We start from the raw sequence: 24,329 nt of genomic DNA on the forward strand, positions 1-24,329 counted from the left end.
TGTGGCCCCCACAGGACTGGGATTTACTCACATACTTTATTTACATACTGTGTCTAATTAGATAAATTTTGTGAAATCTGTTTTCTTACTCTGCTGTAATATCAGGCAATATTATGGCTGCAATTATTAGAAATGAACTGAGGAATTTTGTGAAGCTGTGAGAATGAGCCTTGAGGGCTCATTTTCAGCTGCAGGCAGCTCTGCTACCACACATAGGATGCATCTCTTTTGATTTGAACATTGCCCAGCTACAGCAATTAATTTTTTTCTTTGTGTTCCAGAGGGAGATGTCCATCCTCCTGAACACATACCAGACCTTGGCAAATGCCCAGGTGCTTTCCAGACCGACAAACGTCCCCCTGGAAGAGTTACCTTGGGCAGAGCTTTGTGCCCTCTTGCATGAGAATGTTGAAGCCCTGGTCTCGAACTTCAGCAAGGCTAACCAGAGGGTGAGTGTCCCCAGGCATCAGCTGCCTCTGCTGAGCTCAGTGACATTTGCTCACACTGCAGTCTTGTTAAAAAGGACTGATATTCATCCCCCCAAAAGGATTTGGACACTAACAAATGAGCACCATTAATTCTGGCTTGTCCACTGCTCACTTTGTTGCCGGGGCATTTAGATGTGACTGGAGTGTGCATCAAGTCTCTCAGCTCCACCTTCTGTGCAGGATATTCTGAAAGGACAATCTGATAGTAGCCACAGGAACCTAATTAAAAGATAATAAATTCATCTTACTGACGAAGAAATTCACTGAACCTAGTCATTTACAGTCATAAATCAAGTCTTTCTTTTACTATAATCCAGAGGCCAAATACACTTTCTCCAGGAATATCACCTTTTAATTATATCTTTATGATTCAGCTGTACTACTTGAAAGAATGCCAGTGTGGGTTTTTTTTGTTGAATTGTAACTTTGGATTGACATTTTTATTCAGAAACACAACAGAAATACCTATTATAAAACATGTCAGGATCTGTAGGGAGGAGGAGCTGTACTTTTCTGAATGGTTTTAAAGCAAGTGAGCTTACATGCCCTTTCTCCCCAGAAAACCTTCTGGTTTTATGAAGGAAAAACCCCTTTTAAAATAATTCAGCTGGCTCCAGAGACTAAGCTATGCCTAAAGAGCTCTTTAGGGTATCACTTTGTGTTCTGGTTTATTTCTCTTTTGAAGTAGATGAGGAAAGGGAAGGGAAGGTGAACACAGCTGGCAGCGTTTGTAGGGCTTGTGTCTTATTGTTGCTTGCTTTTTAAGTAAGCATTGTTATTGAGACTGATTATGAGGTCTCTAGGGCTCTTCTCATGTACTTAGCAGCTTTTCTGGGATTTTAGACTGGGCTGAAAAAACTTTTTTCCCACACAGTTCAGTGCGGTCTATCTGGAAGTATCTTGATATTTTCTAGGAGCAGAAAGTTCAGGTGTGTGCATTTGAGGATCATTGTTGGCTTGGTTCATTCCTCCATTTAGCTTGCATGAGGTGCATTGTTAAACCACAAGAGTGAATCCCTTCATGTTTGTTGAAAATACATCCTAAACTTATGAGCTACTTGTAAGGAAAAAATTCTCTGTGCTAGAATTCCCTGAAATTGTTGTAAAACTTAGTAATAATCTGGAATGTCTTGGCTTTTCAACAAAAGAAAGAAACCAAAACCACAAACATACAAACAAAAAATAAAGGCTGTGTTTTAATTATTGTTTGCAATCATCACAAACTTCTAAAGGATATACTTGGATTACTAATTTACTAAAATTTAATACAATCATTAAAAAAAAATTGATCAAGTGTCTGGCTCAGGTTTCCTGCAAAGAGGGTGACAAATATCTCTGCAAGCTGGTAGAAGGATAGCAAAACCGAAACCAAATAAAATACTTTGTTTCAAAATATTTTTCAGTTTTGTTTTGAGAACCAAGTAATTCATCTGCTGTGAAAGGGTTTTACTTAGTTTTAATAAAAATATTGAAAAAACTGCAGTTTAGATTTGATGCTGGAATAGTCTGTGCTTAACTTAAAGTGAAAAGGTAAATAATAATTTCTTCTTAAATGCTTGTCACACAGATATCTCACCTAGAATATATTTGCAAGCACAAGACTGACACTATGAACGACCTTCAGCAGAACCAGGAGGAGGCTTTGGAGAAAATGTCTGAACAGTTAAAAGCACAGGAACACTGGTGGCAGAAAGAAAAGCAATATCTTGAACAGCAGTACTCAAACGTCCTTGCAGAATTTCATGCAAGATCCCAGGTATGGTGCTGTGAACTTCTACTTGTTTTTTCTTTAAAAATTGAATGGATTATTTCAATGGTTGAAGCCTCTTAGCAGTTAAAGGTCATTTGGGAATTTTAGTGTACGTTTAAAGTTTAAAAAAATCCAAAACCAAACAACAAGCCAACCCATCCCTGTGCTAATATTACCATCACTTAAAATAAGAAATAAATTACTTTGATCAAGCATTTGTTGAAGAGAATTTAGTCTTCAGGCCCAGCTGAGAAGCCTGATTTCATCTACAGATGGCAGTATTCTTTTTCTGAGAATGTTAAAGCTGTAAGATCAAATTTGCTTGTTTTGAGAATTACTGAGGGCAGCAGCTACTTTTCAGCATCATCATTTGCAGGGATTGTATAGAATAACAATAATGTGGTATCACCTGGGGATAAATTTAGTTACATATGTACTGACCCGAAGAGCAGTGGTAGATTTCAACAGTGTTAAGCAACTCTGTTTTTCTGATACTACAGTGAGGAGTGGCCTAAAAGTGGGAAACTGTCACTCCTTGTTAGATGAGTTATTTGCAATCCAGAATGTTCCCTGTTATTCCACAACCACCATTTACTGTCTTTATCATCACACTCCTTCGCACCTGTTTCAATTAAAAGCGTTGTGAATAAAGGAAATAGATGTCCCTTGTTATTTGTGAGTTACTGCAACTTACTTCACAGAATAATGCTGTATTTGATGCAGATTTCAGGGCTGGAAGTCTTTGCATGCTGAAAAATTTAATCTGTCTACTTTCATGTTCCAGACTTCCTTATGTTTTTCCTCTCACTTAGACTGGTTTTCTGCTTAGTACAGCAGTGTTCTCTCTGAAATTGGAGGATGTTATTACTATTGTTAAGTCAATTCATAAAACTGTCTTGTGGGCAGACAGGTGGTGTTGGACCTTCTGTGAGCTATCACGGTGTTGGTGGATTGTTTTCAGAAATCAGGAGTCCATTTGCAGTTGATGACCGTGTAAATTTCCCTCCTACCACTTTTTTTGTTTCATACATCTAATTCTGTAATTGCTTACTAGAAGAGATACTTTCATCACGATTATTACTAACAACTTTTGCTCCTTTAATGCATCATTTGAATGGCAAAGGTAAATTTTCTTTTCATTCTTGTCTAGGTAAAAACCATGTAGTTAATGTTTCTTCCGTTATTGTTTGGTTTGTTTCTGTCGCAGGAATGTGAAGAAACAGCGCAGAAAATGAGGCAAAAACTCTATGGCCTTGAACAACTCTCTGACAAACTGGCCCAGGAAAACAATTCATTGAAAAATTCCTTATTAGATGCTTTCAAGGCACGCTCATCCCTGCTGGCAGCCTGTGCGCTGCTGTCAGGGGCCCTGTGCTCTCTCTACGGCCGACTGTGCGCCACGTCTTGCCAAAGAGACATTCTCCAGGAACGGGTGAACCAGCACCAACTCCTGAACCACAAGATCGTCAGCCTCCTTTATGCTCTCCCTGCTGTGGTGGAAAGAAACCAGGACGAAGGCAGGCTGAGGCAGAGAAGAGCCAAGAACCTGGTTTATGTGTTCCGAAGAGCTGTGATCGCAGTTCTGGCTGCTAACAGGCTGAGGGCTCTGGCCCGATATTCTTGTACATTTTTCATCTGGACAGATGGATGCAGAGGAAGCTCTGGAATTCAAGTTTGTCTGGGAGAATCCAGAGGCAGGCATCCTGTGACACGTAAGTGAAATGTTCTTAAAGGGTTAAATCAAATTACATGCTTAGGGAATAACAAAGAGGAATATTATTATTGCTAGGGCATAAAGACATATTTAATGACATTTTGACAAATGCTATTTATGGATTTATGATTTTTATATTGCTTGACGAATTTATTTCACTCTAAGAGGAAATGCCTAGTCTTATGTTAAGCACTGCAGGTAAAATTGCAATTATGCACATGAACTCAACACTATCTCATATTTTTGATATTTGCATTATGGATTTCAGAACTAGGTGCTACAGCATCTTCTCTGTGGTAAATATCTTGCAATGTTCCCTTTTTTTTTTTTTGGAAAAGGTATTTCCTCTTTTTTTAAAAATAATTTTTAATATTTATTTCCTAAAAATCCACAAAAATTGCTTTCTGATTCAGATAAAATATTAGCAGAGGATTTCAAAATTTTCTTTAGAGATTATGTCTAGATTGCCCCTTTCTGTTGCCAGACCAGTTTATATTTCCCTCTACAATGATAAATGGTATTAAAAATGTTTTCCAAATTAGAAGATTCATCTACTTTTTGTTGTTGTTGTTGTTGTTTAGTCATTCTGGAAGCATGCTTAAAACAGTCTAAATTGTCCTGACTAATTTCTTGTTTAATGCTAATTTTTGATTAATTTCTGAAAGAGCCGGAGGCAGCAGTGTGCCATATTTTAGGATTTACTTATCCTGCTAGCTGCAATTCTGTTTCACAGGTTTTGGAGAGGAAGGAGTTGACTGTATTGAAGCAGTGAACTGGTTGTCTAGCTCTAACCTCTATACCGCAATAATCAGTTCCATCTCAGAACTGGAGGGTGTTCTCAGCAACCAAGGTAATTTTAACCGTATATCGTTGTAGCAGAAATATATTTTAAAAATAAATAAGTCAGGGTGGTCATATCATTTCCATTTTTATGATTTTATCTAAACTCTTCTGGATCATAGCTCTGAAGAGATATTTCTGATATTTATGATAGACACCTTTGACTAGAGGTTATATCCTGAGCTAGTCAATACAAATTGTAGTGGAGCTGTTTCCCTGAAAGAGTAATTTGATTACAGGGTAAAATAATAACTCTTTTCTACATTCTCTGAATGATCACATTTCTGTACTGTTGGAACAGATTAATTTTCTTAAGCAGCTGATAGGATATTTTATGCTTTCAGTATATAGAGTCATGGAAGCAGAAGGCTGGAGAGTGTTTCTGGAGTTTATTTACAGTGAGAACTGATACAGGTTCCCTTGGTTCATCTGCATTTCTGCCATCCCTGGTTCTTTATTAACCTCTAGTTTTAGAGTCCCCACATTTTTGTCACAGAAGAAAGGATATTAGAAGAGGGATAATTTATGTGAATAAAGGGAAATAGCAGGAGAAAGACAAGATGATGCATTTTCCAGAAGCCTAAACACTAAATTGGTATCAAAGTTGCCACTGAATCAAATGTCTTTCGATTCAGTTTCAGGCACTTTCTTCTTTGATCATGCTGTTTTCAAGAAATTGAATTCATATCCTTTAAAAGCAAAGTTGGAACAGTGGTTCAGATTCAGCATTCTGTGTTTCAGAATATTTACAGGTTCCATCCTGTAGAAGTGAAAAAGAACGTGATATTACAAGGAATGGGAACTAATAACCTGCTCGATGTTTCCCTTTTGTTGTTTTTTCTTCAAGATTCAGAGCTCTGGCTTTCTAGTAACTCGCTGATCGGCACAGCCAGGAACTGCTTTGCAAAACTGATGGACAACCTGAGCGTTCTGATGGAGACAGTTCAAGGGAACGCTCGTGGGTGCAGAGCCTACCTGGAGAGGGACTCGCTGATAGAGAGGCTGGCTCGTGGGCTCCAGAGAGTAAATGCCCAGGCCCTGGAAGCTGGATTCCATGACAGACTGCCCAGCACAGTAAGCAGATTGACAGTCCTCCTCCCTGGAAACAGAAGGTTTACAGCAACGGTGAAGCTCCCTTGATAGCAGCATTTCTTTGGTTTCAGGCTGGTGATGAGTCCATGACAGTCAAGTGCTACTATGTGGACACTCAGAAGTAGATTTGTCACACATTAGGGTGTGAATAGGTCTTTTCTTTTCTTGAAAGAATTTTTGGAGGAGGTTTAGTGTATCCAAGTAAAAGATTTTTTTTCAAGTTCTATCAGATCTGTATTAGCTTATAATAAGAAATTTGCTTTTGGCTTGATGTAAATGTTAAGGTTGCTTTTTATTATTGTTTTCTACTTTCTCATGTTTACCATCCTTTCTTTCAGTAAAGATAACCTTCTTCCCTTTAACCAAAATGAAAGGATAAACTCTTTCTCTAATAATCTTCATAGTAAACCTTAGGTGAAAATAGTACTTCCTTGTAAACAGAATTTGCAGTAACTCTTGGTAGGTGATAGGTTCAAACTTTTGTCCTTGTGTATGTCTTTTAGAGATGGAGGGAAAAATTATGTTTTGTCTTCTTTTTCTTCAGTCTTAAATATTATTCATTTTATTGCTAAAATAGCAGATTTTATAGCCCATCAACTTGTTTCTGTTTGCTGACAGAGAAACATAGCAACTTTGCAGCAAGAAATATTTGAATTTTCACGAAGGCTTCATGCAGCAGAGGTAGAGTCCCGCTCACTGCACCTGCAACTTGCAGAATGCAGAGGGGCTTTCAATGAGATGCAAAAAGATGCTGAAAAAGCCCGCAGACTGCAGACCCAATTAAGTGAAGCTCAGCAAGTAAGTGCATTTGACTTGGAGACTCCCTTGCTTAAAAGAGATTCTCCTTTCTACACATTTTTTGATTTGTGTTTTTTTGGAAAACAAGCATAAAATTGATTTACTTTCAACAGAATTTTCCAGAAATCTTGCCTTGTAAATGTCACGTAACCAGAAGACAGATTTATTTAGAAATATCCCTTTTCCACTGGAGTTATCTTTTGATTTGTAGAAGGGGGTATTCTGTATAAATTAGAGTTTGGTCTTCAGCAATCCAGGTTCTCCCATTTGTTGAAAATGTTGATGTGATTTATGTATCCTAAAAGAAGATTTCATTTCAACAGAATAAAGTCAGTGGGAATGAGGGTATTCAATAAGAATGTTAATGAAATATAAAGATAGCATTTATGTATCCTAAAAGAAGATTTCATTTCAACAGAATAAAGTCAGTGGGAATGAGGGTATTCAATAAGAATGTTAATGAAATAGAAAGATAGCAGTTGAAACTCTGAATGGATGTTGATGAATGTTATAATAAATACAATACAAATTTTAGTGGGTCTGTTTCCCTGAAGAAGTAACTTTATGGCAGGGGGAGAAAAAGCTTTTGTCTATATTCTCAGTAGCACAACATTCCCCTGAGTCTTTTGCTGTTGCTGATTGACTTACCGAGACACTGTGGGTTCCCTAACCTGAAGCCTAGTTGGTAGAACCTGTCAGGGTGTCCCAATCCAAACACTTCTAAGCAAAGAATATCTGCTAGATGATGTCTCACCCATTGTCCTTCCTGTTCTTAGCTAGCAAAATGGATTTTTTTTGAAGCTCCAAAATATCTAATCATCTTCAGTTTTGTTCTTAACAGGTTTTATGCCCTTAGTGGTTTTGGACTGTTAGATGAAAATTATCACATATTAGATTGTAGTTGAAATGCAGATGACAACTTTCTTTGAAGAATTATTTCTTTCTGGAACAGTTTTTGGACAAGAAGAGCAGTCCACAAAGGTGTTTACAAGGGTTAAGAAGCTCTCCACTAAAATTCTGAACATTGATCTGCATATTTTTCCTTCTAAATACTGAAGTTTTGCATCCCACGATGCTAATTAGAATAGAGTTATGAATGCCAAGACTTTACATGAATGTTCTTTATAAAAAACACAGCAATTAACTGGTCTGCCATCTTATTGTTCAGTGATGTCTTCATGGTAAAGAAACCTCAATACTAATCACAAGCATGAGTTTATTTTAGAATTTGATATGTTTGCAAGTGGAACTCACTCAGTGGTAGGGAAACCACTGAATATAGTTACAGAATCAGGCACAACTTGTTTCTCTTTCCAGAAAATCAACAAAGACAATGTACAGGAGGAGTTACAAAATGCTTTGCAGCGTGAGCATGAGGTACAATTGCTTTTACAAGAACAGCAGCAACGGATTCAGGAGCTGAGCAATAGACTGGAATCACACTCATTTACTGAGCTAAGTAAAAGCCACATATCTCCGACGGTAAGATTATTCTTCTGGAACAGTCACCAGAGTATTACCTTTCATGAAAGAAGCCAAATAGCGCAGTCCTTGTGTAAATAAAATAACAGGAGTAAATACACACGCACTACTCAGTCTGCTGGAACTTTAGGCTACTGAGAAAACACTTCAAAGACTCCTCTTTAAAAATTTTTCTAAGCTATCTGTTTTTTTTAAGTTTAAGAAAAAGTCTTCAATGGGGGTTTGTTTTGTTTTTTTTTTTTTTTGCCTACAATCATTTTGCATTCTAAAGCACATTTATATATAGCAAATATACTAAAAGCTAGGGGGGTTCTGAGTCAGTAATGCTTTTGCTAGGAAATTCATAAAACCTTAGGATGCAGTGGTCCAAATGTACTTTACAATCAGTTTGTCTTTCACGTTGGTCAGTAGCCAGTGGCATAAAGTAAAGTTTCTTTGGGCTACAGAGTAACTCTGCTCTCTGTCTGCTGGCAGGGCCTCCCTGACACAGCGGAGGAGCTGAGGAAAAGAGACCAAGTTCTGGATCAACAGGAGAAACTCCTGAAAGACATGGAGCAGGACCAGAAGCTGCTGTGGGAGACTCTCGGGGAGGCAGAACGTGCCCTTGAACAGGGAGTAAAGTGAGCCCTGGGGCCTGGGGGATGTCACTTTAAATGAACAAAAATTGAAATTCCTACTTCTATGGGCAGGGTTTTAGCCCTGGACAGTGTAAGGTTAGAAGAGAAAAGTACATCTGTCTCTTTTGTTTTTAAATTCAGGGATAGTCTTCTAAAAACAAAAGTGTTAGTTCAAAATACTAGGTCATGCATTTTATGCAGTTATCCCATAATAGTGCTTCAAATTCTGGGTGCTGAAAGAACTGGCAAACAAAATACCTGTGCTATCTAACTGATCTGACAACAATTCTTTGGCACATCTTTAAAGTTCTGTTTATTTAAGAAATGATTGTTTGTTCTCTGTGTTTCCACGCTAACTTTTTATAGGCAGATATAATTTATTTATAGTAAATACAGAAGCATCAGCTAGGGGACAGGTCTTCACTGCCAAAGGGACTGAAACCCATTTTGGATCTCGCCTTTCCTGTGGTACAAGACAGATCTTCCTGCTGATTTGGGAGTTTTGAATTTAGACCTAATCCCCACACCACTTACGCCACAACCTGGAGTGACAGGAAAGGCTCAGGCACTGGTCTTGAAAAGATTGGTAGTCAAAAGGAGCCCCCTTGACTTGAAGGAGCTTATTACTAACCAATTCTTACGCCATATGAAAAGAATAAGTCTTTGCAGACTTTGTTGTCTGTAGTCTTTTCATGGTATGAAGTATGTGTTATGAATATTGTTGTTCCACAGCTAGCATCTAAAAAAATTTTAGTTAATTAAATTTCTCATCATACCTGGGATGATTCAACCTCTGAAGAGCAATATCTGAGAAGCTTTAAGGGTTTTATGCACCAGGGAAATAATGCAAATTGTATGGTCATCAATTAAATGTTTAACAAGCTAATTAAAATGACAAATGTTATTTGGTATGAGTTGATCAAAGCAGGTGTCACCTGCAGAAAGATTTGTTCCAGAAAGCTTGCCCTTTTCATCCTGCCCCAATCTATTTTGGGCATTTCAGTAAAGATCATTCCTCGTGGCCATATATATATATATATCCAGAAAAGGTGATTCTAATGTGAAGTAACTTTAAAACTGGCTTTATTTTTTTTTCCTGTATATAGCAGCTGAATATCAACTAAGAAAGCTACTCTTCCCTCCATTATCACAGCAAATCTTCACAACTTATAGGTTTTATTTCTCCCTTTGGAATATAAACAAAAGAGATTAAATAAACAGAATCTGTCTGTGGTTTCCAATACAAGAATATAATTCCACCCTGCTAGAGACTTTTTATGACTTCTATATTCAAGCCATGATGGTTGTTCATTGATAGGCCTATAATTATCTCAATTTTAATTGCTTATCCTCAACAGAAGCATCTTTCATATGGAAATGCACCAAATAGCGGTACATGAACTATGCTTAGGGTTTGCATTGGAAATATGAAAAAGAGAGAAAATCCTAATAGTTTGGGTTATCAACAATTATTTTACAAGACATGACAGCCATCAAGTAGCAGAAGATTAATTTCTACATTGGTAGAGTTTCAGTTCCATAAGGGTACTTCATTGTTCTTGTTTTGTTTTGTTTTCTTTTATTTTCTTTTATAATAGAGACAAAGAGTTGATCATTAGTCAAATGAAAGCTGTGGAGGCTGCCCTGAATGAGGTAAGAATTTGACATGTTGCCTCTGATTTGTGTTTCTAAATCAGCTAAAGCCTTAGAACTGCTTATTCTCAGGGGACGAGAGAAGTTGTTGCAAAGCAACTTCCTTTCCTTAGTGTTGAAGTTTCCCCTCTCAACTTGTTCCATCTTAAAAAACCACAGTGAAATAAAATGCAAGTTTGTAGCACATACACAACCTTTTCTGAATGTAGAAGTTATGACAAAATTCATTTGCCTTCCCTCACTGAGCACTGTTTCTGGTTGACAAGTGAAGACTAATGGAACACACCAAAAATTGGCAAATGTTGTGGAGTTACCCCTCTACTGAATAATAAAATGTCACATACTTGGTGGCCGTAAAACATTTGGCCTTGGGTCTGCTACTTTAACCTATGAAACATCATCAATAGGAAAAGAAAAGGCAGGAAGTAGTAATCTATGGTGGGAAACTTCCATAGTATTTTTTAAAATCATATTTTAAACTTAATAGTAATCTCAAGTTTTCCCTCTGACTTGTGCAATTGTGCCCTGATATAGGACTATTTGAAGGTGCAACAAAGCTATACATATGAATTATTTAGGAGAAAGGACTATTTTCAACTATAGCTCTCATGGCAGATGGTTTCATAACTGTTTTTAATCTAGAGCAGCACAGAGCAAAAGTGATTTTGTTACCTGGGAGTGTCAATTTCCCTTACTATATCTTTAATTCCCAGCAATGTGGGAATCTCTATTTTAGTTTTAGAGGTCACCAAAACTGTTGCTATTTATTTAATTTATTTATTTTCAGATATCTTTTTCTAGTCTCTTTCCTTTAATGTTCACGGAAAGTGACAGAATCTGAACTGCATCTTTCTCCTACGGCAAACTGTGCCGATAGAAAATTTCCTTTGTGCCACCACCATCTCCATACTGGCTTCTTTCAAACTTTGGAGGTGAATGTCATGCAGCAAGTGCTGTGTTTTTACAGTAATACATATGTGCCATATCCTTGGCCTTTCTCTTTTCAGGGCAGGGCAAGGTGCTTTGTTTTGGTAGCATTCTCTCCCAGCCCTTTGAATTAGAGATTTATTTGCAACGAAAATTCAATCAGCCGTACTTTATTCATGGATGTTAGGTGCAGTGATCAAAGCAAGTCCACTCAATGGGCTCAAGGGGCCACCGTTCATCCCCGCTGGTGTGTCTGAAGGAGAATTACCACTGATGCTGGGGTATTTTCCCTTCAGGCCAAAGAGCAGGCAGCAGCATCAGGTGCTGAAGCAGCCGCGCCACTCCCCAGCCTGCAGCTGCAGACCCTTCCAGAGGAAGCAATGGCTGGCAGGCCAGAGGCTGCATCCTTCCAGGTTAGAGTCTAAAACCAATCCTGTTTAATTTTTTTTTAATTTTCTTTCATTTCTTGCATCTGAGATACAGCTGCTCTGAGCATGTGGAGAGCAAAAAGCTTCAAAACTATTGCAGTCAACAGTTGAAAGACAATTTCCAATTCTACTCTTGCACATGGTATTTCAGAGATGATGGTAACTTTTAATTTTGCAGTTACAGCGTTAAATAACTGACAGCAATACAAACATGGACAGAAGTATATAAACCTGAAAATTAATATCCCTCTATCCTCCTCCCCTTCTTCCCATTAATATACAAAAGACTAATTAAAAGAAACCAAAGAAACACAAACAAAACCAAAACCAAGATCCCCACAAACAAACAAAACCAACCAAAACAAAAAAAGACAAAATTTTCATATTCCTTCTTGGTCACTATCAGATTTTTTCAACCCACAGTTTTAGCATCAATTGTGGGGTTTTGAGCATTCCTTATTTAAAAGAAACTGCTATTTAGAATGTTTAAACATAGAAGCTATGTTGCCCATGTAAGTTTAAAAACTTGCACATTTCAAACTACTAATTTTGTTAGGATAAAACAATGAGTGGGAAAAAAAGAGAAATTAACAGAAGATGTGCCATATTTTCAGCTCTGAACATAGATTCAGTGCAATGCCTCCTCATTGTTTGTAAGTTTGATGTCTACAACAGAAACAATATTAGTCTTTAGAGCTGTGCAGAATACATTAGTGCCAAGACAGAATCTTTTTTCCCAATGAGAGAACAAAAGGCAAAGTGAGTACATATTTCTTTCATTGTGCTTCTCCGTCTGAATTAGAGAGAGGGCAGGTAATCAAGTAAAGTGCAAGGAACTTAGGCAAGGTAATTATTGTATACAGTGTGTAAGCTTCTGCAGTAATTCCTTCCAATTGGTTGTAGATTTTCTTTTCTAATGCAGTATATAATTACAGGATCAGGGTCACAAAATCAAACATTCAAGAAAGGCAGATTCTAAACTGGAAATTTTCACTGTTGCCCTCTTGCATGCATAGATACATTTCAGTGTGATAAAGATATAAATTATGTGTGCATATCGTGTTTCCACTCTAAAATATGGAAATATGGAATATGGAATGCCTTCAGATTCCCATGAAGCTTAATTAGCACAGATGAACTTTTCTGTCAAAAGGCAGAATTTCAAATTTTTCTCCAGTACAGTGATGATCCATTTTAGAGCTGCACAAAAGGTCCCATGGGTGGCATCTTTCCACAGGAGCCATTGTGGCAATCACCAGCTTTAAAATCCTGCTTTTCTAATTTGGTAGTGGATGCTGCTTTTTTTTTTTTTTTTTTAAATTTTTAAGTCCCATCTCAACTCCCATTCTTTTTTGACCTCACAATGATTGCAGAAGCATCTGCAGCCTGTTCCCTCTTTCTCTCCAGAAGAGAATCATAAACACAAAAAGTTGCATTTCATATTTGCACAAAGTGCTTGTGGTATAAATAACATAGTACAGTATGTGCTGGGGAGCTCGCTGGTGGGGCAGAACTGTGAAGTTCTTGTTCACCTGGCAGCCTCAGGTGCACTTGGTAACTCAATACATATACAAACAGCAGCAATGGCTCACAGTCTGTGTCACTGTGAACTTCCTTTTCTCCCTTTCCTCATCTCTCTTTCTGCCTTTTCCCTCTCTCTCTCATCTGCCCTCATCTCTAGTTCCTGTTTGATTTCTTTCCAAGCACATTATTGAGGTTTTATTACAAAATTTGCCTTTTATGGACAGAGGTGACCTAATGGATTTTAGTTTTACTCTATGCCAAACTGTATTAAGGGCAGTCCTGCAATCTTGAGTGAGGTAAGCAGTAGGAATGACTTTAGGGACACTTGTCATTAAAAGCAGTGGAGTTGTTTGCAGGCACATTCTCTAGAATTGTCTTAGTCTGTGGTGAGAACATTTCAATTAAAGGCTTTATAATCTGCAATAATCCTCTTTTGGCACTAGGACCACAGCACCAAGACATTTTGGAGATTCTGATGAGAAAAGATGTGATATGGGTTAATTTGCCACTGCTGTTTCCCAGACACCACAATGAAAAACCCGACTGATTTTAGCTGGGTTAACATCTATTCTGAAAATCATCAATGTGAAACCAAGGAAAGGAAAACTGCAATAATCTTTGCAAATCCCTGTTTGTGATACTAAGCTGATTTTTGTCTGTATCACAGGTTTACATTCAAAAGACCAATGTAATACTGTCTGAAGGGGAAAATCATAACGAAAAAAATGTGATTAACCATTGTAAAGAAGACCAATAATTTCAACAGTTAGTTGAGACTACTTGGGGTAGATATAAAGTGACCAGTACTGCCAAATCATCTGTGCTCTCTTGTCCTGCTAACTTTATCATCAATCCAATCAATATAACAAAATTGAGACATTCTTCCACTGCATACATGGAAACAGCTACATTTTTCCAGTTCTAGTGCAATCAGAATATTTGTTTTCAGAAGTCCGTAGGTTTGTGATGTTTCTTTTGTTACTGCCAGGTTAATTGTTTTGCTGTGGAGTGGAAGGATTAGTAAATTAATTCACTTTGGAAGTGTGAACATTAGCCTGAAACTGTGTGGTAATTGTGAACAGAAATTGAACCTGAGCTACATCTTGTATTGAAATAAAATGAAAAAATTTTATCAAGAGCTCAATGCTGTATTGCATGCTTGAAAACATCTCATCAAAGCAGCTCCTAACTAGGGTGTGGAGCAATTCCCTTTTCCTCAATTACATTAATATTCAACATTTTAGAAAAAAATAGAAAATCCGGTGTTAGGTGTTTTTGATGTTTAAGTCCTGGGACTGACATTCTCCCTGGGTTACAAACTCTATTTTATTTCTCTGCTAAAAAAAAAGAAATCTGTCTTTTGTAAAAAATTTGGATATGTGCTATTTGCCATTTAAGTGTAGTTTGCCTGGCACTAATGATTCCTTCTACTTTGATTTAAGAATGTGGTTAGAAATTTTGAGGATCTCTACTCACTGGCGGCTTCCAAAATTGACCTATTAAGAGCAGGAAGAGACTCTTCAGGCTCTAACTATGGATCCTTATCAGCTGTTGAGAGTCTTACTCTTTCTGCTGAGGGTAAGTCTGCTTTGCAAGCAATTGTAGTCCCTGGGCTGTGGGTTCCTAGCCAGCATCTCCCTTCATGCTGCACAGCTTCTGTAGGCCAATACAGCAACACTTAATTGTAAACATAATGGAGAGCAATAAAATTACTGCAAAGAGAAACATCCTGAGATATTTTCCAGAAGAGAAAGGGGATGGTGAACGCTAACACAGTCATTGAAATTACTACTGTATGTTTTTTTTCTATTGGTCACTATTTGATTGGGGTTTTTTGGTTTTAGTTCAGATTCCTTGCTTGAGTGGTTGGATTGCTTTTGGTTTTGGGGAGTGGTGGTGGCGGGTGGGTGGGTATTAGTTTTTTTATTTTTATGCATTACCTTTATTTCTGTTCTTTTTTCTCTCTTTCTCTCTTTCCTTCTCTGTCTTTATTTTTCTTTCTCTTTCTTTTTCTTTCTTTCTTTCTTTCTCATTCTTTCCTTTTTTTTACCAAAGGATTTTCCTTTCTTTCTGTTATAAACCATTAACATTTCTGCAATAGCCTTTTTTGCAACCGTAACCCCTTCAGTTCTGTCCATGTCCTTGGTTTTTAACATTTACTTTCTCTGAACAGAATCCCCACAAGTTCACTTTGCACCTGGACCAGCTACTTCGTCTCCTATTCCTATTACTCCTTCTGCTCCTGCAGGTAAGTCTGCTTTTCAAGAAATTATAGTTTCTTAGATGTGAGTTTCCAGACAGCATCTCCCTCCATGCTGCTCAGCTTCTGTAGGTAAATAGAACAATATTTGATTTTAAACATAGTGGAGCAATAAAACTAGTGATAAGAGAAATGATCTGTGACTTTACAGAAGAGAAAGGGGATGGTGAAAGATAAAACAGGCATTAAAATTGCTACTCTTATATTTTTTCCTATTGGTCCTGATTTGCTTAGATATTTTTGGTTTTAGTTTGGGTTTGGTTGGTTGAATCTTTTATTAGTAATGTTAGAATCTTTTGGGTAGTAATGGTGGTTGTTGGGCGGGTGTTTTCTTTTTGTTTTTGATGGGTTTTGATTTTTGGCGGGTTTTTGATTTTTGCTGGTTTTGTTTTTCATCTCTTTCTTTTCTGTTACTTTCTTTTTTTTTTAATGAAGTCTTTTTTCTTTTTTCCTTTCTTTCTGTTAGCAACCATTAACATTTATGTATTGGCCTTTCTTTTCAACCATAAGCCCTTCAGTTCTGTCATTTCCTTGCTTTTTAAAATTTCTTCCTCCGAGCAAAATTTTTACAAGTTCACTTTGAATCCAAAGCAGCTGGATTGTCTCCTCTTTCTCCCGGTGGTGCTATTCCTCTTCCTTCTCCTATTAGTGTTGGTAAGTCTGCTTGTCAAGCAATTGTAGTCATTTGAATGTGGGTTCCTAGCCAGCATCTCCCTTCATGCTGCACAGCTTCTGTAGGAAAATACAGCAATAATTTTATCGTAAACATAATGGAGCAATAAAAGCAGTGCTAATGGAAATGATCTATGACTTTTTAGAAGAGAAAGGGAATGGTGGAAGATAGCAGAATGATTAAAATTACTACAGTAATTTATTTTTTCTATTCGACCCCCTTTGCTTGGGTTTTTTTATTTTCCTTTGGTTTTGGTTGCTTGGGGAGTTGGATTTTTTTGGTTTGGGAAGTGTTGGCTGTGGGGTGGCTGGGTTTATTGGGTTTTTTTGGTATTACTATTTTTTGGTTTTGTTCTCTTTCTTTCTTTCTTTCTTTCTTTCTTTCTTTCTTTCTTTCTTTCTTTCTTTCTTTCTTTCTTTCTTTCTTTCTTTCTTTCTTTCTTTCTTTCTTTCTTTCCTTTTTTTTAACAAATGCTTTTTCCATTCTTTCAATTAGAAACCATTAACATTTTGTAATAGCCTTTCCTTGCAGTCACAACCATTCCAGTATTGTGCATTTCCTTGCTTATTAAAATTTACTTTCTCCAAACAGAATCTCCGCAAGTTCACTTTGAACCTAGTGGTACACCTCCTGCTCCTATTCCTCTTCCTCCACCTATTCCTGCTTCTGTTCCTGCTGCTTTTCCTGTTTCTGCTCCTGCTCCTGTTCCTTCTGCTGCTGCTGTTCCTGCTCCTGCTGGTAAGTCTGTTTTCCAAGCAATTGTAGTCACTGGGATGTGGGTTTCTAGCCAGCACCTCCCTTCATGCTGCACAGCTTCTGTAGGCAAATAATACTTAAATATAAACATAAGGGAACATTAAATCTAGTGCTAAGAGAAACGTTATCTGAGCCTTTGTGGAAAATAGAAAGGGGGTGGTGAAAGCTAACAAAGGGATGAAAATTACTCCTGTAATTTTTTTTTCTATTGGTCCCTATTTTTGATTTTATTTTGGGCTTGGATGCTAAGCTGGTTGGATTTTTTAGTTTTGGGGAGTGGTGGTGGTGGGTGGGAGGGTGTTGGATTTTTATTTTTTTCTTTTATTTCTTCTTTATTTCTCTGTATTTATTTTAACTGAAGACTTCTTCCTTTCACTATGTTATAAACCAGTAACATTTTTTTAATCTCCTTTCTTTCAACCGTAACCATTTCAGCATTTCCTTGCTTTTTAAAATTTCTTCTCTGAAGAAAATTTAAAATTTACTTCTCTGAAGTCAATTTACTTTCCCTGAACAGATGCCTTTCAGCGTCCCATTTCACCCCAAGCAGCTGGAAGACCTCGTACTCCTGTTTCAGTTCCTGCTGGTAAGTCTGCCTGTCAAGCAATTGTTGTCCCTTGGATGTGGGTTCCTAGCCAGCATCTCCCTTCGTGCTGCACAGCTTCTGTAGGCAAATACAACAATACTTCATTGCAAACATCATGAAGTAGCAAAGCTGGCGCTAACAGCAAAGTCGTAAGACTTTTCTCAGAAGAGAAAGAGGATGGTGAAACCTAACACAGGGATTGAAATTACTAGTACAAATTTTTATTCTCTGAGGGTGTGGCACAGCAGTTTGCGTAGCAGTTGGCGCAGGCAGGGCAAGCAGGCAGGGTTGCAACTTTTCTTGCCCGCAAGGTTTGCTGTGTGTTGTTTGCAGTGTTTCTGTTGGTTGGTGGTTTTTGGGGTTTGTGTTAGTAATGGTTTTTACGCAATTGAAAACTGTAGTTAGTACAAGTGTACATAATCAAACGGAACCCTCCAAAAAGGTTACATCGGTCCAGACCCATTCCTGTGCGGACTGTTTGAGCTTAGTAGCAGTTTCAGGAGATGTTGTGGAGGAAACCTGCCTGCAGTGTGAACAGGGGAACAATCTCCTTTCTCTAGTGGTTGAGCTTAGAGAGGAAGTTGAAAGACTAAGGAGTATCAGGGAAAGTGAAAGGGAAATAGATTGGTGGATTTGCCCTTCCATCCTTGAGGGAAGCCCACCAAGAGTCAGAGGACTCCCATGCCTCTCACTGGCAGACAATAGAAGGACACCTGATAGGTGAAGGGGAGTGGAAATGGGTACCTACTTGAGGAGGTAATAATAAAAATTCCTCCCGACCCCCATCCCCAAGTCAGGTGCCACTTCAGAATAGCTTTGAACCCCTTCATCTAGAGAGTCTACCAGATGATTCAGAAGAAAGTTATCTGCCCAGTGAGCCTCCCAGTTATGACTCATCTGTGAGAAGGATTACCACCTCTAACATCAGGAAAAAAAGAAGGGTACTCCTAGTGGATGGCTCCTTTCTGAGGGGAACAGAGGGTCCCACATGTCAACAGGACCCACCCCACAGCAAGGTCTGCTGCCTCCCTGGGGCTTGGGATATCACTGAGAGACTTCCTGGGCTGATTCAGCCCTCTGATTATTACCCACTGCAGATATTCCAGGCTGGCAGTGATGAGATTGCAAAGAGGAGTGTCAGGACAATTAAAAGGGACTTTAGGGCACTGGGACAAGTGGTTGATAGGACAGGGGTACAGGTAGTCTTTTCCTCAGTCCCTTTGGTGGCTGAGAAAAACAGTGAAAGGAATAGGAGAGCTCACATTATCAACAAGTGTCTCAAAGGTTGGTGTCATTGGCAGAATTTGGGGTTCTTTGATCATGGGGCAAATTTACAGCACCTGCTCTACTGGAACCAGATGGGCTCCATCTCTCTGTTAAGGACAGAAGGCTTTTAGCTCATGAACTGGCAGAACTTGTTGAAAGGACATGGAACTAGGTCAGAAGGGGAAAGGGGGTGCATCTGGGCTATCTGGAAGCAGGCCCAAGGGTGGTAAGCCTGAGACAGGAGTAAAATCAGCAGCCCAGCTGAGGTGCAGGTATACCAATACACGTAGCACAGGTTACAAACAAGAGCTGGAGGCCACGGTCCAGCAGGAAAGCTATGATGTCATTGCCATCACAGAAATGTGGTGGCACGACTCACGTGGCTGGAGTGCTGCACTGGATGGCTCCAAGTCCTTCAGGAGAGACAGGAAAGGGAGAAGAGGTGGAGGGGTGGCCCTTTATATTAGGGAATATATAGGAATGGTGTGGCCAATAGGAGCAGGCCAACAAGGCTGACATCCTACTGGGAGTCTGTTCTTGTCCACGCAACCAGGAAGAAGTGGTGGACAATTCATTCTATAAACAGCTAGAGAATGTTTCTGGATCATCAGCCATTTTTCTTGCTGACAATTTCAACCTGCCAGACATTTTTTGGGAACTCAACACAGCTGAAAAAAGGCAGTCCAGGAAATTTTTAGAGCTTGCAGAGGACAACTTTTGTCACAGCTGGTGGGTGAGCCCACCAGGGGAGGGACAATGTTAGATCTGTTATTTGCAAATAGAGATGGATTGGTGGGAGATGTGGTGGTTGGAAGTCACTTAGGCTGCAGTGGTAATAAAATTATAACATTTTCTCTATTTGGTTAAATCAAGAGGAACATTAATAAGACTTTCACATGGGACTTCTGGAGGGCAGACTTTGTCCTGTTCAGGACACTTATTCAGAGAGTTCCTTGGGAAGCAGCCTTTAAAAACAAAGGAGTTCAGGAAGGGTGGGTGAGCTTCAAAACAGAGATCTTGAGGGCACAGAAACAGACTGTCCCTGTGTGCTGAAAGATGGGTCGATGAGGCAAATGTGCAGCCTGGATGGGCAAGGAGATTTAGGAGGAGCTTAGGAATAAAAGAAAGGATGTCTTATCTTTGGAAGGAGAGTCATGTCTCTCAGGAAGTATTTAAGGGGGCTGCTAGAGCATGTAGGAAAAAATTAGAGAGGCCAAAGCTCAGTTTGAACTTAAAATGGTGACTTTTGTAAAGAATAATCAAAAATGCTTTTGTAAATATATTAATGGTAAAAGGAAGAGTAAGATCAACCTTTGTTGTTTATTAGATGCAGAAGGGAACTTAGTAACTGCAGATGAGGAGAAGGGGCAGAGGTGCTTAACACCTTCTTTGCCTCAGTTTTTAGTGGGAAGGCTTGCCTTCAGGACAACTGTCCTCTTGGGTTGCTCGATGATATCGGGGAGCAGAATGGTCCCCCCATTATGCAAGAGGAGGCAGTCAGAGAACTGCTGAGCTGCTTGGACCTTCACAAATCCATGGGTCCAGATGGGATCCATCCCAGGGTGATGAGAGAGCAGGCAGATGAGATTGCGAAGCTGCTCTCCATCATTTACCAACAGTCTCGGCTCACTGGTGAGGTTCCAGATGACTGGAAGCTGGCCAATGTGACACCCATTGATAAAAAGGGTGGAAAGGAGGATCCTGTTAATGATAGGCCAGTCAGCCTGACCTCAGTCCCCAGTAAGGGGGACTGAAGAGTTTATATGCAGTGTCATCACACAGTGCTTACAGGATGGCCAGGGTATCAGACGGAGCCAGCAGGAGTTTAGGAGGGGTAGGTCATGTTTGACCAACCTGGTCTCCCTTTATGAGCAAGTGACCCACCTGGTCGATGCAGAAAAGGCTGTTGATGTTGTGTGCCTGGACTCCAGCAAGGCCTCTGGCACTGTCTCCAACAGCACACTCCTGGAAAAGCTGCAGCCCACGGCTTGGGCAGGAGCACTCTGTGCTGGGTTCAGAGCTGGCTGCATGGCCGGGCCAGAGAGTGGTGGTGAACAGTGCTGCATCCAGCTTCAGCCAGGCACCAGGGGTGTCCCTCAGGGCTCTGGGCTGGGGCCAGCTCTGTTCAGTATCTTCCTTGATGCCATGGATGAGGGGACTGAGTCTTTCATGAGTAAGTTTGCAGAGGACACTAAGCTGGGAGTGTGTGTTGATCTGTTGGAGGGTAGGAGGGCTCTGGAGGGATCTGGAATGGTTGGATGGATGGGCAGAGTCTAACAAGGTGAAGTTTAATAAATCCAAGTGCGGAGTCCTGCATTTTGGCCACAATAAGCCCCTGCAATGTTATGGGCTGGGGATGGTGCGGCTGGACATTGCCCAGGCAGAAAAGGACTTGGGGTTACTGTTTGACACTGGCTGAACGTGAGCCAGCAGTGTGCCCTGGTGGCCAAGAAAGCCAATAGCATCCTGGCCTGGAGCAGGAATGGTGTGGCCAATAGGAGCAGGGAGGTCATCCTTGCCCTATACTCAGCACTGGTGAGGCCACACCTTGAGTGTTGTGTCCAGTTCTGGGCCCCTCAGTTTAGGAAGGATCTTGAGATGCTTAGAGGCATCCAGAGGAGGCAACGAGGCTGGTGAGGGGCTGGGAACACAAACCCTGTGAGAAATGACTGAGGGAGCTGGGGGTGCTCAGCCTGAAGAAAAGAGACTCAGAGGCGACCTTTTCACTCTCTCCAACGTGCTGAAAGGTGGTTGCAGTCAGGTGAGGGTTGGTCTCCTTCTCCAGGCAGCAACTGACAGAACCCAAGGGCACAGGCTCAAGCTGCATCAGGGGAAATATAGGTTTGATAATAGGAAAAAGTTTTTTACAGAAAGGGTAATAAAGTACTGGAATGGTCTGCCCTGGGAGGTGGTGGAGTCACCATCCCTGGATGTGTTTAAAAAAAGACTGGATGTGGCACTCGGTGCCATGGTTTAGTGGTTTAGTGGAGGTGTTAAGGCATGGGTTGGGCTCAAGGATGTTTAAGGTCTTTTCCAACCTAGTCATTCAGTGAATTCTCTGAATAGTGTGGTTTTTGTCTATTGGTCCCCATTTGCTTGGCTATTTTAGGGTTGAGTTTTGTTGGTTTTTTTTTTTTTTTTTTTGCTTGCTTGCTTCGTTGCATGGATTTTTTTTTATTTTGCAAAGTAGCAGTAGTGAATGGATGGGTGTTTGTTTTTTAACTTTTTAATTTTTTTTTTCTTATTTTCTCCCTTTCCCCCCCCACCAAAGGCTTCTTCCTTTCATTTTATTATAAAGCATTAATAGTTTTTTAAAATCTATTGCAAAAAAAACCATTTCAGTTCTATGCATTTCCCTGCTTTTAAAAATTTACCTTCTCTGAACAGATATATTTCAGATTAGCTTTGGACCCAGACCACCCCGTACACCTACTATCCCTGTTCCAGCTCCTGCAGGTAAGTCTGCTTGTCAAACAATTGTAGCCCCCTGGATGTGGGTTCCTAGCCACCATCTCCCTTCATGCCGCACAGCTTCTGTAGGCCAGTAAAGCTACACTTAAGGGAAAACAGAATGGAGCATTAAAACTAGTGCTAACAAAATTGTTCTGATACTTTTTAGAGAAGAAAAAGGGGATGGTGAAAGCTAACACAGGGTTTAAAATCATTACTGGAATGTGTTTTCTGTTCATTCCGATGTCCTTGTGGGTTTGTTTTGGTTTTAGTTTGGGTTTTGATGTTTGATTGCTTGGACATTTTTTGGTTTTGGGGAGTGGTTGAGGTGGGTAAGTGGGTGGGTGTTTGATTTCTGAATTTTTTCTTTTCTAACTTTCTTTCTTTCTTACTTTCTTTTGTTCTTTCATTCTTTCTTTCATCCTTTCTTTCTATTTTTTAATAACCAAAGGGTTTTTCATTTCTATCTGATATAAAATATTCACACTTTATATAAGGCTTTCCTTTCAAACATAGCCATTTCCAAACAGTTCATTTCCTTAGTTTTTAAATCTTACTTTTACTCAACAGATATTTTCCAGGCTCGTGTTTCAGCCCAAGCAGCTCATGCAATTCCGGCGCCTGTTCCTGTTCCTGCTCCTGCTCCTGCTCCTGCTCCTGCTCCAGTTCCAGCTCCTGCTCCTGCTCCTGCTCCAGCTCCCATTCCTGCTCCCATTCCTGCTCCTCCTCCTGCTCATGCTCCTGTTCCTGCTCCTGTTCCTGATCCCAATCCTGCTCCCATTCCTGCTCCTGCTCCTGCTCCAGTTCCTGCTCCAGGTCCTGCTCCTGGCCCTGGTCCTGGTCCTGCTGGTAAGTCCCTTCTTCAAGAGAGCAGTCACTCTAGTCACTGGGATGTGGGCTCCTAGCCAGCATCTCCCTTCATGCCGCACAGCTTCTGTAGGCAAATACAGCAACACTTTAGTGTAACGATAATGGAGCAATTCACCTAGCGCAAAGAGAAACGTTCTGAGACGTTCTTCAGACAAGAAAGCGGTGGTGTAACTAACACAGGGATTAACATTTTTGTCCGACTGTAGAAGAAGTTTGTTTCCTTGATTAAAAAACACACCCTAGAAATTATAAGGATGAGGGGTAAAATACGTCTGTGAGAATATGTGGAACTTCAAACAACGTCTGATTACAATACTTCCTAGGGCAAGATACTTGTGCTAATGTCCTTTGTCTATTAAGGATAAATATAGAATATTTCTATGCCATGTGTTTCAAATAAGCAATTAAGACAAGGAGCAAACAGTTGTAAGTACTTCAAATACTTACTCTTGTCAGAGCTATTTAACAGCAAACCTAGATTCTCTCCTGATTTGTTCTATTCTTTTTTTTTTTTATTCCAGCATTCTGGGGATGTCCAAGGTTCAGAACCTATACTCTGTCGGAAACCGACTCAGGCTACAGTAGCATGACACCCGACAGAACCTATACTGTGTCTGGGAGCGACTCTGTCTTCACTTCGTCACCCAGCAGATCCTATACTTTATCTGGAACCGACTCAGGCCTCCTTAGTATGACACCCGGCAGAACCTATTCTGTGTCTGGAAGCGGCTCAGCCTTCAGTACGTCACCCAGCAGATACTATACTGCGTCTGAAGGCGACTCACCCAGCAGATACTATACTGCAAGTGAAGGCGACTCACCCAGCAGATACTATACTGCATCTGAAGGCCGCTCACCAAGCAGATACTATACTGCGTCTGGAAGCAACGTATTTGCCGGTGTGTCATCCTACAGAACTTTTACTGTGGTTGGAACCTACATTGCCTTTCCTTCCAACTAGAACCATTTCCATTCCATACATCTCCTTGCTTTTTCAAATTTACCATCTCTGAAGTAAATTCTCTTTCTCTGAACAGACTCCATAGGGCCTCCCCAAGGAGCCAGTACACCTCGTGGTGCTATTCCTGCTGTTGTTGGTAAGTCTGCTTGTGAAAAATTGATAGCCATTTGGATGTGGGTTGAGAGCCCACATCC

Source organism: Agelaius phoeniceus, chromosome Z, assembly GCF_051311805.1.
Source record: "Agelaius phoeniceus isolate bAgePho1 chromosome Z, bAgePho1.hap1, whole genome shotgun sequence".
In the NCBI taxonomy this organism is placed as follows: Eukaryota; Metazoa; Chordata; class Aves; order Passeriformes; family Icteridae; genus Agelaius; species Agelaius phoeniceus.